This window comes from Beta vulgaris, chromosome 5, assembly GCF_026745355.1.
Source record: "Beta vulgaris subsp. vulgaris cultivar EL10 chromosome 5, EL10.2, whole genome shotgun sequence".
NCBI classification, from domain to species: domain Eukaryota; kingdom Viridiplantae; phylum Streptophyta; class Magnoliopsida; order Caryophyllales; family Amaranthaceae; genus Beta; species Beta vulgaris.
In genome coordinates, this window is record NC_079206.1 from 15,402,841 (window position 1) to 15,418,861 (window position 16,021).

A 16,021-nucleotide genomic window follows, 5' to 3' on the forward strand; every position below is an offset into this window, starting at 1 on the left:
AACACAAAAATATCTATGGATTCGCGTAGAACATCACGCCACCATACAAACATGGTATATAGGATAAAAATAAGGCCCAAACTTAGAAGTGTTGCACCCCCTTGAAATGAGTGCATGTACATCACACCTCCTACGGTCGTGGCCAAAGCTCCGACAATCATTCCGGATAACACTTGCATCCTCTGTCTTATCGCGGTTGCTGGCACAGAGTCAATGTCAAGCAAAAAGTGCAATGAATTTCAAAGAGAAAAATCAAAAACACTAAAAGATGGACAAGAAAGTGGAAAGATTATACCAAACTTGAGGTGGGTGTCTAATAAGACATCTGATGGTTGTTGGAAATTGAAATCCCTATGCACTTCTTATGTCAAGTGTAATTGAATCAAAATTAAAATACCAAGAATCTTATGTGTTTCATGGTAGACTGTCAGTGATCTCTGAGGGATTGTGAAATATGACCTTAATGCGTTGACCAATATATTTTTGACGTCCTTGTTTGATAACAAAAATGTGGGTGTAATTGGCAAGGAGTTCTACCTAAAACCAAAGCGAACTCAGATACTTACTTACATTGACATACGGCTCGAAACTCCGTAACCTGGAATCCTTCCTAGCATTCTCAGACCCTTGAGGGAACAGTTGTGCACTTGTGCTCACTGCTCACGTGGGTGCTGAAGATTAGATGTCCTTCTTTCCCTCTTAAGGAGGGATCTGCATTCCACATTTTAGATAGTTGAATCAGAATTAGGGTTAAAGAATCATAACCATTAGTCTTGATCCCCTAAAGGTTTTCTCATCCCCTGTCATCTTTTCTTTTCTCCCTTCCTCCTATCATCCCTTTAAATTCATGCATCACATCAGAATGTCCAAACAAAGAACTCAAGCACTGCCCTGAATAGTGAATACAGACAACTTTGAACATGTTGTCAACTTGCTAATCATTCCTTTTCTAGTTTATACGATGCATGGCTTATTTGTTTCTTATGCCTACCCCTTTTCTTTCTTCTCTGCAGATATACTCAGCAAACAGATGCAAGCCAACTCACAAGGAGTCTCCTCCTTGTACCTCAAGCAACAGTAAACTTGAAACACAATCTCTAGATTATAGCAGATGATGTCAAGTGCTCTCATGGAGCTGCTATAAGTGACTTAGAAGATGACCGACTCTTCTATTTCCAAGCTCGGGGTATTGATTTGGAGACTGCGAGGAGGGCGCTTATTTTCTCTTTTAGTGCCGTGGTAATTGAGCGGATTCCTATTGCTTTTTTGAGGGAAAAGGCAAAGATTCACATTGCTGAGTTACTCAACCCCATGATAGCCAAGTCTACCACCTGATAAGGTTGTTAGCACTCAGCATACACAGATATCTATCAGGATCGTACTATTTTTGACATTATATATATTACTAATTTTATTTGTCTCATAATCTATTTAAAAGATAGGTTAATACCAACAGCCTAATGTAACTAAATCATAGTTTCTCCATATGATGTACTCGGGTAATTTTTCACATCTGAACAAAGTATGTTGTTTGTATTTATAAATAATAATGTCAGTATTTGGATGCACTTTTTTCAGTTTCCTGTTGTTTGTGTCAAGGTGATCACAACTCACAAGCCATAGGTGCAAAATCCTTTATTTTTCCCACAGTTCTAAGAAAAAGAAGAAGCTCCATGCAAAATCAATCGCAAATGAAGAAATAATTCATTAGATGCAAGTGATTAGTTTTCATTAGGGGTGCGCACAACCAGATACTCGATGGAATTTCGTCGATTTGTATCCGGAACTGGCGAGTTCCAAAATACTTGAATTGAAACTAATTCAACCGGGTACTAAATATTTGGGCCCAAACTTGGAACCGCTGTTTATCAAATCCGGAACTGGGGTACCAGGATGTCAGTATAACAACATACAAAATGGGTCTATTGAGCTATACAATTCAAAAAAAAAAAAAAAAAAAAAAATTTAAACGCCAACTAACATTCTTAGAACCTTTTAATTAATTATGTTTGGGCCATCTAACCACCTCACATACGCCAAAAACCAATTCCACGTACCGGATACCTATCCCCAGAACTGATTCCATTGGGTACCCATACCTTGAGCTGGTTATACCAGGTACCCACCAGGTGTTAGGTCCGAAATAATACTACCCATACTTAGAACATTATGCAATCGGGTTTCCCTTTTTAGACTCGCACCTAGTTGAACTAGGTCCAGACCAGGTCCAGGTCCGAGTCCAGGTACCCAGAATTTCTTCTCAATCATAGTTCTAATTGTTAATTTTATGTTGGAGGAAACACCTAAGAGCATATAAATTGTGTCGTGTACTCGTGTTGACTCCAAATTTCTCTCTTCAGTCTCTCTCTTCCTCTAAAAACAAGCAAGATCTCTAACTACAATATTCCAACAATAAGTATTCTGTTTGCAGCACGTCTTGCGTGTAGCCGGTTACAAGCGAAATTTTACAGGCGTGGCCACTCACGCGACACCTATCAGCCTTTCAGCTCATTTTCAAATGGTCATATCTCACTTGTTTCTCATCGAAATAGAGCTTTTGACCATGCGTTGGAAAGTTATCAAGCCAAATTTTCATATCCAACTTGAATATTTCCAAAATATTTAGTGTGCTGTGAAATATAACCTTTTGAAGTTGACCCTTATGCACAAACCCTTATGAATAAATGGAGTTACTCTTATGAACAAATGGAGTTACTCTTATGACCAAATGGAGTTACTTGTGTGAGTATTTGATTACTTTTAACAATAAAAAGGTATCACTCCTATAATGAAATGTGGTTACTCTTATAAGCAAAATGGGATTACTTATGTGAACAAATAGGGTTACTCATATGATAAAATGAGTTAACTAGTATGAATAAATGGGGTTACTCCTTATGAACGAATGAAGTTACTCATATTAATAAGTGGGGGTTACTTGTTTGAACAATTGAGTTTACTAATATGAATGAAATGGGAGTACTTGTGTGAACAAAATGAGGTTACTCTTATGATTAAATGGGGTTACTAGTATGAATAAATGGGTTACTCCTTACGAACGAATAAGGTTACTGTAATAGCCTATATTTTAAGCAGGTTTAATAACGACTTTATAAATGAGATTTGATAAGTATAATAGCTTATATTTGCAGACACGTTTTAGTCAAAGTTAGCTATGTTCATATTAGTTAGGAATTACTTTGAGAATTATTTTTCATCGTCTAAAGTAAGTTCCAAGCACAAATAAGTTAGTATGGATTTTATATAATAGAGATATTGACTTAAGGATTTTAAGCTTTGAAATAAAGAGAAACCCATTTTTAATTACAAATTATGTCTCCTCACTCATGCTATCTACTCTAGATGCTAGAGCATCACTCTCTCCTCTTCATAACTTCTCAATCAAGTGCCAAAGTGTATTTTTTTTCCATAGATCAATTATTCTCTTTAAGATTTCAGTTTAATGACTCAAGTGGTTAAGAATTGGGAGAAACCTTAAAACCAAAATAAAACCCCAAACAATAATTTTCTCTCTCCTCTGATTTTATACCCCGTACTGTGCATGCTCAATTTCTGCATTTTGGAGTCGGAATTTGCCCAAACTTATTGAATCAAAGTTGTAGATCTCAAAAAGTTATTGAACTTAGACCCAAAAATCACTTGATTTGGAGTTTTGAGCTGTGAGTTATGGTCTTTGCAAATTTGGTGTTGCTACCTCCATTTCTCTCTCCTCTGTTTTTATTCCGACAATCTGTTCAATTATCTATAACATGAAATCCAATTTTGCTCTTTGTTGCTGAATCAAAGTTGTAGATCACTTCGAGCTAATGAATTTGGGCACAAAAATCACTCAATTTCGAGTTCGGAGCTATGAGTTACGCCTTACACAAGTTCAGCACTACTGCTGTACTTTGGGTTGCGCTGCTGCCGTGTTTGGCTTGTTTGCCTTGTTGCTGCCATTATTTTGGTATTCCTTTCCATATGAAGGTATAAGCTAATTTTTCTTAATTCCTCATCTCCTTTGATTCCAATTCAAGTGTGGTGCAATTGGATTTTATATTCTGATTTTAAGAAATAAACTTGGTTCTCAATTTTTTATTGATTAGCAAATATAATTATGATAAGAGTTGTTAAACTTAAAGATTGAATATTTTATGTTTCTTATTGGATTGGAGCTTCTAATATGAAGTAAGCCTCTTAAGTAAGTTTATAAAAACTGATTTTTATAAATTATGTCGTTTGAAAATACTCTCTGAAATCAAAATGATGTTAATTAGAGATGGAATTGATGTTGTGATGAGTTGGATTAGTAGAATGGGTTGTATATAAGATTGTGGTGGTTAGTTCATGGAAGAGCTTATAAAGTATGAGTAATTCAATTTGTTTATCTAAATTGTTGTGAGGATAGTTAATGATTGTTGTTATTGTTTTGAGGTGTTGTTGGAGTATGTATATGGAGATAATTTATGAAGTTCGAGCTATAGTTGGTTATCCGGAACGTCGAATTATTGGGAATCGTTTAAAGGTACACACATGTCCTTCCACCTTTGAATCTATATTCGTGTTTTATGTGATTTCATGTGCTGAGCTTAATAAGCCTTTTATATAAATACAAAATTATTCAAAGTGTTATTCGTGTGTTTACAAGAGTTGTTAACTACATATTTGGTTTTAAGCTATGAGCGAAAGCCATATATGTGATGAGTTTTACTGAGTGATATTTTTATGAAGAACTGATTGGAGGTAGTTGAATCCTTCAATAATATAGATGTGTGATATTATTAAACCTACTTGTTTCCACATCGAATTTATAATAAGTTTCTTATGCTTAGTAAGTTGATCTTTTATATGAAAGTGTAGCTATGAGAATTAAAGCAAGGATCTTTAGTATATCTAACTATATAAGTGGTTTTACAACAAGTACTTCGATTTACGAACTAAGCCGGGACGTGACTCGAATCATATTTTATGAACTCGCTTTCGATTTAAACTATAGTTATATTTTAAAGTTTCAGAGAAAAAAAAAAGGAATTTTGATCAAGGATGTTGAGTTAAAATTTCAGGTTTAAGACAATTGTGAAAATATTGTGATATAAGTTTTATATGGAACTTTGAAAGTATGAAAAACTCTTTATTATGGTTTGAGATTTTGATTATATATGATCATGAACTTTGAAAATTATGACTTGGAGTTATGAACAAATATGGACTCGTGAAATTATAAATCAGAATTTTCTAGTTCTATTAATGACGGGGAGGATCTTTCTCCTACTTAAATTTTTATGAAGAAGTTCTCATAGGAAAAACTCTCTCAAATTTGGGTCAATTTAATGAACATTATTTTCGATTTAAGTTTGGAAACACGTAAGTCTAGTGAAACAAGTTAATCTTTACGAATATCATGGATAAATTATGTTATATGGAGTTTGGAATCTAAGTTAGAATGAGTTTGTTGTGAGATAGGTACTTGTGAAGTTCTGTTTAAGAAATACAATTGTCGCTTTGAGGATATTATTAGAAGTAGTCAAATATTCCAAGATTTACTTATGGCGTATAAAAGGTGAATGGTATCATCGAAGATATCTCCGAAAATAATAATATGGAGCTTGATTATATAAGAATGAAGATTTGTGATGTCATAAATGAAGGATGAAGTAATTGTTGGGAGGTTCTAACTAAGAATGAAGATGTTATGTGTGGACGTAGATTAGATAGTTAGGGAATAGTAAATTTGGATGTGAATTTCAAAGGTCAAATATTAATTTATGAGTTAATGGAGTTGTTACGAGAGGTTTTGAGTTCAGAGGATGTGTAGGATTTGAGATATGAATGTCGTATCAGTGAAATAAAGGATCCAATCTTGTGGTGGTTTAGAGAGTATCGATTAGAGAGATATAATTTACAATACTTATGTAATAAAAGATCATATCCGCAAAGGGTCAAGTAAAAGAGTTTGGAGCATAATTTTTCTATTGGATGAGTAAGATTATATAAATGGATGTTGGGAAAGAAAAATATAAATCTAGATAATAGAGAGCATGGTAATTAAAGTTATATAATGACAATACTAAGCGTATGGTGTTAAGACTAATATGAGCTTTCAGTACAAATACATGGGGACGTATGGTTGTGAATTATAAATTTAGAAGGATGAGGCAACGAGTTGAGTATTGGAAATATGGAGTGAGATATTTTGACTTGCCATAGTAATTGTAGGTGATTTATGATAATGTAATAAGGTTATATTCTGGCAATGAAAGTTCATGTATTGGGAATAAGAAAACCTTTAAGGGATAAATTCATATCATGAGAATTTTGGAATGCTATAGTTTAGATGCTATAAGTTAAAGACGGAAGTCCAAGTACAAAGAGAAACTATTATGATGAAGGGAATTGCCAAAACATGTTAGAGGATACCTTATAGTCTACAAGTAAAATATTACAGGTTAATCGCACGAGCTTAGAATTGGGTCTCGATAATAGTTAATTATCTTATAAGTCTTTGAGAAACATATTTTACATTTTGATTATGTTATGGGTTCGACTGCGGAGAGACATTTGATTTCGAATACGTTTTATGTATAATATTTGAGTTAAGTGAGATTATTTGATATTCGAGTTTGTGTTATAATAGGATTATTGAGGTTCAGGTATATTGGATATGTTAATTACATTTCAACTTTGTTTTGTTTTATATTAATTTACGGACGGAAGTTTAAGTCGTTGATACACTTTGGAATTGAGTATGCGATACGAATTAAGAAAAGAGTATAATGAGTTTTGAAAGATATAAGTTTGTGTTATTGAGAAAATAAGCATTATGATTTAGCTATTGTTTTATGGGGAAAGTAAACAACATTTATGGAGCGAGATGCTCAATATGTGTTATGGAGCGGTATTGTTCCTTTGAGTAGTCATGATCCAAAAGTTATTGAGGTTAAGTTTTGGAAATTCCTAATTCGAAGTACCGAGCAGGAAGTTATGTTCATTTTAAGTTCAGTATTTTCTGTAATTATTTTGACAAAAGTTCCAAATGTTCAAGTTAACTCAACCCTTTTGGTAAAGTTTAAATGATCACTAAGTGCCTATACGACTTTTACAAGCAGTAAAGAATTGATTATTTCCTTATATCTTTACGTAACTAATATGTGAAATTGTTGACGTAAAACAAAAGATTTCAAAAGAAGATCCAAGCCTTGCAATGATTAGCAACACAATAGTAGTTGTGATTCTTTTTCCTCTCCATGGATGAATATGTGTTTTTTGGAACACGTGTGGTATTGATAAACTGTGCATTTAAACTATTTATGTAAATAAACTATGGATACAAGTGGGTAAAGGCCGATACCAAATAAGGTACGGTATGAACAACAACCCTTGGAGGATGGTGATCTCCTTCGAACCCTCGCTGGGTGGGTGAAGTCCAGCAGATAATAAAAATGGGACATGTCCTGGTTAAGGCTTGCAAGCATAAATATTTAAACGGTGGGGTGACGACCTCCATTAGCTTAGAGACAGTCGGCTCCTTGTGTAAGGAGCCCCTCTCTATTCGTGTTCGCTTTACCCAATGAAATTAAATGCTTATAGACCCAAAGGGTTTTTGAATGATCTAAGTGGTGATCTTCATGATAAAAATTCTTACTTTAATCGATTGTGCAAGGATAGTAATCCTGAAATTTTTAACAAGTACCTTACTTGTGAAGCATACTGAATTCTAGCATGAATTGTATACGAATGGTCTTAAGCCACCAAAATGAGGTTTTGGGGAGCTTATGTATTTCAACTGTTGTTGAATTTGTCCTTATGGCAAGGAACTTATATCTGTAGTATATGTATGTGTACTCTTTATCGGACTTTCTATTTAAGGGTTGCTGGTGTCGTAATAAAAACATTTCTAACTATTTGATTTTAAGTTTTTTTGAAGTTTGGGATTGTTCCACTTGATGAGTAATAAACCGCACAACTATATTTTAAGCCACTAAAATGAATTTCTGGTTGGACAGTGTGTGTACTCAGTTTTTCTGATTTTGTTCTTGAACCTGTCCTGGTGGGGGCAGGGTTCATTGTTAGTGATTTTGCAGGGTTGATGTCGAGGACTTGGAATATGATTATTGATCAAGAAGAAGATTTTTATGTTATGAAATGGTGGGTTGAGGTTAAAGTTAGATGCTTTGTTTGGAAGTATTCGTAATCTGTTATTTGATTTTCAAGTTGTTATGTTGTGGGCCCCTGACCCACAGATCCAGGATCGTTTTTATAAGTATTGTTTCCGCTGTGAATAAATGTAAATTCGAGGTTTGTTAAGTATTGATTGTGTTTTGTGTATCTTAAGTGTGATTAGTTAGTAGTTCGGAAGTGCGGGCTGTTACAGTTACTCGTATTAATAAGTGGGGGGTTCCTTATATGAATAATTTGGGTTACTGATGCGAATAAAATGGGGTTACTTATGTAAACAAAACGAGGTTACTTATATGATAAATGGGGTTACTAGTATGAAAAAATGGGGTTAGTTTAGTGAACAATTGGGACTACTTGTATGATTAAATACTTAAATGATGTTGTTTTTCTGAACAAATGAGGTTACTTGTATGAAATAATGGGTTTCTCGTATGAATAAATGGGGGTCACTCGTACGATTAAATAGCATCATCTTATGATTAAATAAGGTTACTCTTGTAAACGAATGAGGTTACTCGTATCAATAAATAAGGTTACTTATATCAGTAAATGAGGTTACTCTTATGAAAAAATGGGGTTACTCATTTGAATAAATGAGGTTATTAATCAGTTTACTCTTATGAACGAATGAGGTTACTTGTTTGAATAAATACAGTTACTTTTGTGAACAATTGGGGTTACTCATATGATTAAACAGGATTGTCGTATGATTAAATGAGGTTACTCATGTGAACGAATGAGGTTACTTGTATGAATAAATGAGGTTAATTTTTTGTATAATTGGTGTTATACTCATATGATTAAATAGGATTGTCAACTTGTCATATGACTGACTGAAGTTACTTGTATGAAGAAACGGGGTTACTTTTGTGAACAGTTGGGGTTACTCGTATGATTAAATGAGGTTACTCATGTGAACGAATGAGGTTACTTGTATGAACAAATGAGGTTACTCATGTGAACGAATAAGGTTACTTGTATTATTAAATGAGGTTACTCATGTGAATGAATGAGGTTACTCATATTAATAAATGAGAGTTACTTGTGTGAACTAAATGAATAAAAGTGCTATTATGAATAAATAAGGTTACTCATAGAATTAAACAAGGTTATTTTAAAAACTAAATGAAGTTATTACAAAAAAAATAAATCAGGTTACTCGTACAATATCTTAAGGTTACGCATAATAAATATATTGGGTTACTCTTCTAAACAAAATTGGATTACTTGTGAAAAAAAATTGGAATTACTTATGTAATCAACTATATTACTCATTAGCCATCATTACCTCACCAAAAATTGAGTGAAGAAATCGAAAAAAAAACAAAAAGATGAATATTTTTCCTTCAGCTTCTTCGAATTGCCATCAAAATTTATAGCAAACTAAGCTAAACCAACTCTCGAACTCTCATGTCACAGGGAGTAGGCCATGTAATAGGTGATGGAAAAATAACTCTCATATTAGAGGATACATGGGTGGCCTCCCAAGTCAAGATTAGTTTCAAAGAGGAAAATCTCTGCCGCCATAGTGATAGGCCAATTCTGGTACACGACCTATTTTATAATAGGGATAAATGGAATAAGGCCAAGCTACAAACTTGGTTTGACGAAAGCACAACTAATAACATCCTTGCGACCTACATACTGACTGCAACATGCCCGGATGAAAAAGTTTGGAATTACAAGAAAAATGGCCAGTATGATGTAAAATCTGGGTACTGGTTATACAAAGAGAGCCAGGAACCCAACATCTCTCCCTCTAAGTTATGGAATCAATTCTAGAAGCAAAACCATAGCCCAAAATGAAAATATTTCTATTGGCGGCTCTTTCATGGTGCTCTAGCCACCAGAGTAAACCTCAGGAACAGGAAAATCCTGAGACTAGAGACCTTGCCCTTTCTGTGGGAAGTGCGAGGAATCGGATACTCACCTCTTCACTGTTATATTTCAATGCATATTTGGAAATCCTCCAATATGGGAATCAAGGTTAACTTCCCGCAAGTGTGTAACATAGCAGATTGGACTAAAAACTGGATTTGGTTCCTGATGAACAAAGAAGAGGATGTTGTTATCCTTGTAGCGGAATTTGTTATCATTTTATTGTGCATTTGGAATGAACGTAACAAAGTGATTTTCAGGGAGAACAGTACCCTCAGTCTTCAACATATCATGGCCCAGATCAAGGATTACAAAGAGAAATGGCATGAAACATACGAAATGTCCTAGGATCAAAAACGAAAGGTGGAGAAGGAACCGATGCAGTGCAAGGCAGAAGAATTTAGTAGGAGTTGGTCGAAAGGTAGCTCAAATTGGTGCCTTTCTGTTGATGGAGCATGGAAGGAAGAAGTCATAGGAGATATCAAATCTAGGAATGCGGCCTATGGATGGAGCCTGGTCTAAAAAGGCGCGGAGATTAAAAGTGGTGGGGGAAAGTCCAGGCGGCTACTTGTGAGCAGGCGGAAGCCTATACAGTTCTACTGAGCTTACAACAAATACTGCAAATGAGAATTGATAAAATGGAAATATGGACAGACTGTATATCAACTGTTAAGGGATTACAAATGCTAGAGAAGGCCCCTTCCACATTAAGGAAAATTATAGCAGATGTGGTAATCATTTTGGACAACTTTATTAGTTTTAAGATAGTAAAAGTAAGTAGAGAGAAGGTGATAAGTGTGTATCTAACGCACTTTATGACCTCCTTTTGGTTTAGTTTGGTCCTCTTTATTCTATTTTCTCCCCTCTTTTCTCCCCTCTTTTCTCCTCATTTCCCTTTCTACTTCTTCACTTGATCATTGATTGATCATAATGATATTTTGCTAGATTTTCGATCTATTTTGATCGAATGTCTAGTACATATGCTTTCACCATGTTTTCTCGTGTTTTCATTGCAGGTATGACCCTCTTCGGGGTCGAGTATTGGGAGATATGGCTTAAGGGACGAGCTGGAGAAACCTAGGGAGCTTGAGGTGCGCTTGGAGACACCCGCACACAATGGTGCGCCCGCACATGAAACTAGTGCACCCGCACCTTCAGCGGTTTTAGCTAGAGACAAATCACATAACACATTGGTGCGCCCGCACCATTTGACGAGACATTCTAAGTTGAGGCAGAGAGGTTAAATGCGCCCGCATATGACAACGGAGCACCCGCACCTGTGCTTGGTGCGCTGGCACCATGCATTTCCGGAAACAAAAACCGCGGCTTCATTAAACTATTTTATTACGGTTCATACTAGAGAGAAAAACACTTGAGTTTTATTGAGATTTGAGATTTTGTGATCATAATTTGTGATTCCGATAACATTGAAGGTACTTTTCATTGAATTTAATTTGAAGTTTCAGTTTTTATTTCATTCTCTTCGTGTTTGTTCTTGTTCTTAGTTATTCTTAGATCTTCACTCTCGTAGTCTCATAATTGTGATTTCTATTAGTTTAGTTATCTCTTAATCATGTTTAGCCTTAGATTAGTCATAGATTCTGTGTTTAATTGCTTAGAATCCATGATTAGTGAGTAGTTTCATATCTAGGGTTACGGTGAAAGTATGAATCATGGTTTTAGATGTTTTATTAATGTGATTGTGATGTTTTAAAGAAGTTTATGCATTGATCTTGGTGTTTTGAGACCTTAGGATAGATATTGATCTTGGTGTTTTGAGACCTTAAGATAGATATTGATCACATTTATACTTTGGTATTTTGAATTCAAATGTTCTTAAATCGAATTGTGAACTCTTTTATCATCCCCAAGAATCAACTTAATTTCTAGGCCAAGATATTGAGTAGAAATTAAGGGGATCCTTTATTAGGAGCTTTTGAATTTATCAAATCTCTTAATCAATTGACTAAAGACCATTCAAGAGAGGATTTACTTGATTGATTAAATTATTATTCTTGAGGACCATTCGAGAGAGGACTCGAGTGTTTTAGAGAAAGCTAAACCTTGCATAATCGTCTCCGTTACTTCACAATCGCATAAACATTCATTCTTATTCATACTAGTAACCTTAACTCTAGTGTCTTCCTATTTGATATTTAAACTCGTGTTATTTGCTAGTTCTTGTCATTAGCTAGTCATAGTCATTACCAAACATTTTCAAACCCCAAATACCCTTCAATTAGGTAGTCTAGACTTGATAGACTTTAATTAGTCCATTTTTCCTTGTGGATCGACCATTGACTTGCCTTTGCTACGTTCTTAGTAATTGCTTGTTAAGATTTATAAATATTATTTGGAAAATGATTTTTGGTGTCTTAACGACACAATAAAAACCTCTTATCAGAAGGTTATTAGAGCTCACCAAATTGCTATTAAGGCAAGGAAGGTAAGTTACTGGTTTTCCTTTTTATATCTCCTTATCTATGTGTTATCAAAAAAAAAAAAAAAAAAAACTCTCCAACTCTCTCATCATCCTCTTACCAATAATTGAAAAGAAATGATTTTTTTTTCCTTTCGGCTTCTTCGAATTATCAGCAAAATTTGTAGAAAATCCAGCTACACTTTTTTCTCTCCTCTCGTAATTGCATTTGCTTATTTTTCTTCTCTATATTTTTATGAGTTTGATGTTTTTTTTTCTTTGAGCTGGTTTTGTGAGAAAGAGGGAATTAGATTTTGTTTGCAACCCTCGATCGCTGATACTACTACTTTAATTATGTTCTTTCTCTCTAGTTCTTCCAATTTCTCTTTCCTCTTTGTTGGTCTTCTTCTTACGATCTGCGTTCTAATTGTTTATTTTCAAAGTGGCGTTTGGGTCATGTGTTAGCGCTAGGCTCGTTATTTTAGATTGAATTGGGCCGGCTACATGCGAAATTTCTGTTGTAATCGGCCGTATATAAGTATTTGTGTTCTATTTATCTCTATTAGAAAGTACTTATTTAGTTTTTACCCAAAAAAAAAAATACTTATTTAGTTATTTAGCACTAGTAATAAATGGTTAATTGGTAGTAGAAATGTTCAATTAAAGGGTTCTTGTAGTATTTAAAAGTGTTTCGATTGTGTAATTCTTTAAAAACTTTCCATTGGTATATATATATATATATATATTTTTGAGAGGTACATGAGGTACTAGTGGATCCCTATCTCAGGGAAATATCCACTAGGAACCTAAAACTAGTAGAATCCCTATCTCAGGGAGAGACTACTAGATAATTTAATTAAAAGAAAAAAGAGAAAAAAATTAGTTCTAGCTTCTCAAAGGGAAGCTTTACAGTCATATTTCGCAACTAATCAACATCCTCACAGCGACGGAGGATGAGTCGCTTCAGATCGTCCATATGGTCTCCTCTTTTCGGTTGCTGAGCCACCAACGACGGCGGTTGGAGTCGATGTCCGCGACATCGAACTGGGCAGAGTTCACTTCTTTTGTGGCGGACGTATCTTCACCTCAGAGCCGTTGTCCGGGCTCAATCAGATCTAATACCCACCGATGGCGGAGCTTTGGGCAGATCTGGTAAAGAAACCGACCAAACAAACTGATTTTCAAGGCGTAGATGACCTGCCTAAACCCATCAATGAAGAAGGAGATGATGGAGAGGAAGAATTAGGGGCGGTAGAGAGGCGAAAATAGAGGCGGTGGAAGAGCTGATTTGAGGCGGTGGGGGTAGGGGTCTGGAAATTTGAGGCGGTGGGGTAGGGGTCTGGAGAATTCTAGAGAGAAGGAAGAGACCTTCTCTCTAGAATTCTCATTTCCATTGGTATATATACTTGGTGGTATATTATGCTTGATTAGTACTAGTGTAAAGGTTAAGCCTTATCTATTAAATAAATTAATTGACTAGAATATTATATCTTTCTTACAATGATGTTAAATATATATTAATGAAATTTTTGGTTTGATTAAAAGAAAAGATAAAATATATATTAATAAGAAAACTAACTATTTTAGCATAATTGTAGTGAGGATATCCTATTTTACTTAATTGATTTGTTTAATAGGTAAGGCTTAACATTTGCACTAGGTGCATAGGTTAGAAAAACCATTGTTCTAATAAACAATTCTAGTAGAAAAATATTATTTTAACAATATCAATTTTAGACACTTTCTAGATGTGATCGTCTCATATATTTGTGAAATTTCTATTTTTGACATATACCCATTATTTGTTATTTTTCACTTTACAATCAAACCACACACCTTTTATCGAAAACTATAAACAATAATCCTCTACACACACTCACCCCTTATGAAACGATCCACATAACCCATAATTATACTCATTATCTCCAATTAGGGATGGCAATATCCAGTAACCTGCTACATCATGTTTAAATAAAAGTGTGAAAAACCGTAATAAACTGATGAATACCGGGTGATGGGTGAACCGGGTGACACATCTGGGTAAGATGCGGGTGACCATTCTCACCCATCACCCGATCCACCACCCGGTTAAGCACCCAAATCCATTATTCATCCGTTTACTTTTTTTATAATAAATTTTAAATTAAAATCCTAAATATAAAAACTAAAAACTCTAAACCTAACTTTCGATTCTCTTACAGACTCTAGCCTCCCAAAAAACTTTTTGTTGAAGTATTATGAATGATTGAACGTTTAATTTTTATTGTTGAAACTCGTATTGTTGTCGAGACTTTATTATTGTGAAGACGACTTGCTAAAACTTGTATGGTGCGACGTCACCTTTTCTTTATGCTAAAAACATCGGCATATTTATTTATGATTTCGGAAATTGTAGGTGGAAGTTGGGTACATTATTTTTTTAATAGTTATAATCTAAATGTGATATTTAGATTTTTCACCCATCACCCGACCCACCCTAATCACCCGGTTGTGATGGATGGATAAACTTCGGATGATGAGGAAAGCGGGTGACGAATGGATGGATGAGAGTCAATCTAACCGGGTGATGGATGCGGGTGATGACTCACCCGACCCAAATCCCACCCGTGTCATCCCTATCTCCAATCAAATGAATTTTAGCATTAGAATAATATAACTTATGTCCTCACTTTATCTACTTTGAAGAAATCTGTATACAAAGATATATTGCGATTAATATGGGATGGAAAGAGTTTTGTTAAATAATTCAGTTTTCGTATTTTCTAATTTAGGTTAATAATGGGGTGAAGATGAGCCATCCACATTATTGAACTGGAAAAATCACTAAAAGTGAAATGCTGAATGAAAGATGTCAACATGTTATAATAGTGGACAGCTGGACATCAAGCTATAATTTGTGTTGTGCCTTGTGTCGTATGATATGGTAAAGTCCCATGATATTGTACCACATCGAAGACTTATAAACCAGCAGAACCCTTTATTATCACGGAGCGCAGAGGAGCACTTTGTGTTCGTAAGAAGGAGAGATGGTTGGCATCTCCCCTGACAGGGACGGGAATGGCTTTCGAGCTTTCTTGTTACCACACATCCGGTTAAGGCTTCCCACTTCGGTGGATCTTATAACCAAATTTTTTCTCTATTTTTCCCTTCTGAATTTTTAAATTTTTTTTGGGAATCTAATGACTTGACTTTTTATAACCTCTAGGTGAATATTATGATTGATTTTACATAACTTTAGGACAATTTCCAATCTAATTTTTCTACGTATGATTTTTTTTATTTCACTATTATTATTTTTAAACAATGCAATTATTTATATTAAGAAAAAAAGCAAATAGCGGCAAATTATATAACAGAAAAGGGTCATTTTTCCCTAACAGAGAAAAGGGTCACTCTATTGTTGCTACTTTTATAGTTGTAAACTTGTAACTATCGCTTCATACCCGTACATAGATTGTTTTATTATTCTTGAATCTTTATGTAACTCCTTTAAAAGAATGGTGTACTAATTCTCCATTCTACTTAAAACAAATAAAAAAAAAGAAA

The 16,021-nt window shown here is 34.6% G+C and overlaps 1 long non-coding RNA gene and 1 other non-coding gene across 2 annotated transcripts; both read left to right on the plus strand.

The window, feature by feature from the left end:
• The first annotated feature begins 4,376 nt into the window (after positions 1-4,376).
• Positions 4,377-8,304, plus strand: LOC109134946 (uncharacterized). Its single transcript, XR_008969697.1, has 2 exons — positions 4,377-4,525; positions 8,058-8,304. It is a non-coding gene; the product is annotated as an uncharacterized LOC109134946 (long non-coding RNA).
• Positions 8,305-15,482: 7,178 nt separating this feature from the next.
• On the plus strand, positions 15,483-15,610 carry LOC125498097 (U6atac minor spliceosomal RNA). Its single transcript, XR_007274863.1, has one exon. It is a non-coding gene; the product is annotated as a U6atac minor spliceosomal RNA (small nuclear RNA).
• Positions 15,611-16,021: the final 411 nt, after the last annotated feature.